This window comes from Suncus etruscus, chromosome 8 (assembly GCF_024139225.1).
Source record: "Suncus etruscus isolate mSunEtr1 chromosome 8, mSunEtr1.pri.cur, whole genome shotgun sequence".
Taxonomy (NCBI): Eukaryota; Metazoa; Chordata; class Mammalia; order Eulipotyphla; family Soricidae; genus Suncus; species Suncus etruscus.
This window is the reverse complement of record NC_064855.1, coordinates 102,322,203-102,326,466: the sequence shown is the minus strand read 5'-3', so window position 1 is coordinate 102,326,466 and position 4,264 is coordinate 102,322,203.

The window sequence follows — 4,264 nt, the reverse complement described above, 5'->3', positions numbered from 1 at the left end:
TCAAAAAGCACAGAGCCACTTTCCAAATTTTTGTGGACCCCTTTTCCTTTGATGTGCAAGATGCCCCTCCTGTGCTTCAAATGGAGCTCATTGACCTGCAATGCAACTCTGATCTCAAAGCCAAGTTCAGGGAGATTAGTGGAAAAGCAGACACGCATGGGCAATTTTTGAGAGAATTGCCCCCCAGCTTCCCTGAGCTTTCCCGAATGTTCAAGCGCACCATGTGTCTTTTTGGGAGCACATATTTGTGTGAAAAGTTATTCTCCACATTGAACTTCAATAAGTCTAAGTATGGGTCTACACTTAATGATGATTATCTTCAAGCCATACTGAGGATCTCAACTGCTTCCTCTAAAGCCAAATGTGGTTCATATTTGTGAGAAGAAGCACTGTCAAGTCTCTGGCAGCAAAGAATAGGCAAAAGATGCCGTGTTCAGAAGAACTGTTCGTGATCTTCACTCAATGTTCTATTCACATTCAGAAGAAATAATTAAAAATGTTAATAATGACGTTTGAGGACTTTTTTTTTTTTGTGAAATCCCTTATGCATCCCTGCCTCACCCTGACTTTGCCTCCTGCAGCCCCCAGGTAAATTGAGTTTGAGACTCCTGTTCTGCAGTGTTTGTTTTATTTTCTCCTTTTCTAAAGAGCTCAGTATATGCAGCATTTGGGGGTTGAGGGTTTACTCCTGGCTTTGTGCTCTAAAATCACTCCTGGCTTAGTGGACTATATGGGACCCCTGGGATCAAACTGTGGTCAATCCTAGGTCAATGTTTGTAAGGCAAACCCCCTACCACTTTCTCTGGCCCCTACCACTTGTTCTGGCCCTTCAGTATTTGCATCTGAAAAAGTAGCTTTAGGGCTACTTCGAGACCAGGAAATGTTATCTTTATTATTTTCTAAAAAACTAATCACCCCCATATGACATCAATGATTTATATGTAGACTTTGAGAAATATGGAACAAACTTTTATTTTCTCCCATCTTTAAGCAGTGCATACAACAGTACTTACAAGGATACTTTTTGAGTATACTTTATTTTTACTTCTATACAGCATGGAAAGATTAGTAGCAGATTGATTGGTCATCTTTCTAGAAACACTCAAAAATCTTGATCGAATTTATGAGATGGTAATAGCATATATTTGCTTATCACCAATGCGAGTTCAAATTCTTTGGGAAAGCAAAATAATATAATTGCCTCAAATTCAGGTTTCCTTGTCTGGAGATATTTTTCAGATAGAACTTGTAATACATTAAAGACAAATCACAACAAGGAAGGATCCTGTAGATCAATAAGCAGAACTCAAAATTAGAGATGGTTAAAGAAGTAAGGGCATAGGTTACAGAACAGTAAAGAAAGGAAAACTGTAGCATAAGCATTTATAAGAAGAACTAAATTCATAGGAAGCATATTTTGGAAGAATTGAATTTTACCGATTGTAGAAAATAGATACATATATAGTCTCTTCATTGTTCTACACAGTCTGGAGGAACTGCTAAAACCCTTTCAATTTACTAAGTGCTGAGAACAATAAAGGCATCTCTTGTTATGATAATAAGTTACTTTTAGACCGCAGAGAAAGATTTGAACTGGATCTCAGAATCTTCTTTAATATTAGATTCAGAAACTTCAATCCATCCCCATCCCTCACTTTAATAGCAAAAGGTAAAGGAAGGTCAGTCAATCTGCAGTGTACAGTGGTTTAAACCATACGGAATTCATGTAACACTCACACCAGCAGACTTCAGAGAGATTCTATGTCAGAAACTTATGGAAAATGTGGAGTGATGCCTTCTGAGTGCAGGGAAGCAAAGTATCTATTACGTAGCCGAATAGAGGATAACTAGTTGAGACTATAGTATAGATTTATTAAGAATCTGCACTAGGACCCACAAGTCAGAGAGAATTGCAGCTCTGAGCATTGTATAGGCACAAAATTTACGCATTTTCAGCCCGGTATTCAAAACACATCTCTATATTCCTAACCCTTGTCTAAGCAATGTAGATGTTAGATTAAACCATGCATCTTGTTTAAGACCCTGTTTGCTTCTTAATGTTCCTATTCTCATTTCCCAGCACTGGGAGGCCTGGTCTCCTTTATGCTTTCCTAGTTTCAGAGCTGAACTATGTAATGCCAACACTCTTGTTCACATAACCTCTGAGCATACCTTGCCCTTTAAATAGATTCCACTTTCTAGTTCAAGAGTTATGTCCTCTTTAATAAATTATAATGTGTCGACATTCTATGAGTGACTGTCTCCAATTAATGAAACCTTGGGAGAAACTCATTGGAGCTGTGTACTTTACTCTATACAGTCACAGTGTCAAAAGTGCAGGTAATAGCTGGAATAACCTTCTACAGTCTGAATTTCAAGGATAAGATCCTTGAAATCACAACATGGGTTTGTGAGTGACAATTAAATCTGAAGGAGAGGAGTTTTGTGAGACCTACATCTGAGGCCTTAGTGAGAATTAGAATGAAAGGAAGGGCCTACTATAATATATATGGGAAAAACACCAATCTGGAATTTCAATGACGCTGAATTCCAGGCCCAGAGTATGAGTGGATTGCTGTAAAGAGGCTAGCAAGATTTCTGGGTGAAGAGGCACAAGAAACGTATCTCCCTTTCCTGCAGAGCTTCTTTTTCCTTGCTGTAGCCTGAGTGCCACAGCCTCTTGAGAAATTAGATAAGAGGAAAATTTTTCAGGCCTTAGGACAAGAGTGACTTCGGAGCACTTTAATGACTACCAAGTGGAAGAGGTGAAATGTAGGATGTGACTTCTCAAAGTAAACATTTCTTAGTCCCAAACTTCTGCAGGCAGTTCCCCTAGTAACTGAGGTGTATAAATAGGAAAGTTGTATACATTTTTTTATCCAGGCTACAAACATTTTTGATGCAGAAGTAGTCAAGGCAGGTTTTTTTTTGTGTGTGTTTTTTTTATCTTTAATAGCAGCACATTTAAACATATAAGGCAATGATGAGCCGATGATGTATAAATACTGAATGATACTTCTCCAAAGAAAACAGATTGATGTCTCAGCATACAAATAATAAATAAGTTCATCATCGTTTATTTTATAAATGCAAATCAAAAACTACAATGTCAAACTTTCACAACCACTAAAATTGTCTAAGTTAAAAAAGAATAGAAAAGAGAGCAAAGATCTGGAGGAAAACTGATTCTAACTCACTAGAATGCAAATTGAAATTAATCCTTATGAAAATGGATCTTCTACTAAAAATGGAAAAACTAATGGTTTCCAGCAGTAACACAACTACATTAATCTAAAGAGTTTAAGATATTAAATGGAAAAAAATATATATGTGGAACTGTTAAGTCTGGAACTCAGGATCTGCCACTTAGAAGACCACCAGGGAGACAAGTAAGCAAGGGGGTTTATTCCAGCATGCTAGAGTCCTAAGAAATCAAAACCCCAAGAATGGCTCACAGGTCAAATGTATTTATTTATTTATTTATTCATTAAATTTTATTTTATTTTATTTTGAGTTTTATTTTGGGGGTGGTTACTATACCCAGTAGAGTTCAGGGGTTACTCAGGCTCTGCACTCAGAAATCTCTTTCACAGTACCTAGGGCTCAGTGTAGGGGATCCTGCCTCTGGATATTGATCTTTTAGAATTATTGGTCCATAGTATAACTTTGGGCTACAGTTGGTTGTAGTTCAAATATCGCATCAGACAAAAAAATATGGTGAACTTTAAGCTCAGTGTGAGATCAAAAATCATCTCCTGATTCTGGTGCAGTATCATTTGGCTGGCTGTCAGCTGCTGTTTAGTCTCTAATATCTGACCAAAGTGTCCAGTACCTGGAATATCCCCATAGGGTCTGCAGAGTTCCAGGAACTGGCTGCTCCTCTGGGCCTAGTCTTTATACTTTAAAACTGAAGGCTGTCATGGCTGAACTTAGGGTCACAGCAAAGCTAGGTTAAAGCAGTTGACTTTGTCAAGCAAGCATAGTACAGCAGCCAAAGCAATGTTATCTCTAAAGGTATACTATATTCTAAATTCAACATTTAGGTTACAGTTAATTCAAAATCTTAGATCCTAACAGAATCTTACATTCACAGCATCATTATTCATAATTGTCTTATTATGGAAGTGATCAAAAAATAATCAACATACACATGAACATTGACTAAATTTTTTCCCATTATTTTTAATTTTTTTTGACCAAAGTAGATCACAAACCTTTCACAGTAATATTTCAGGTACATAGCACCATTGAATCAGGGGAATTC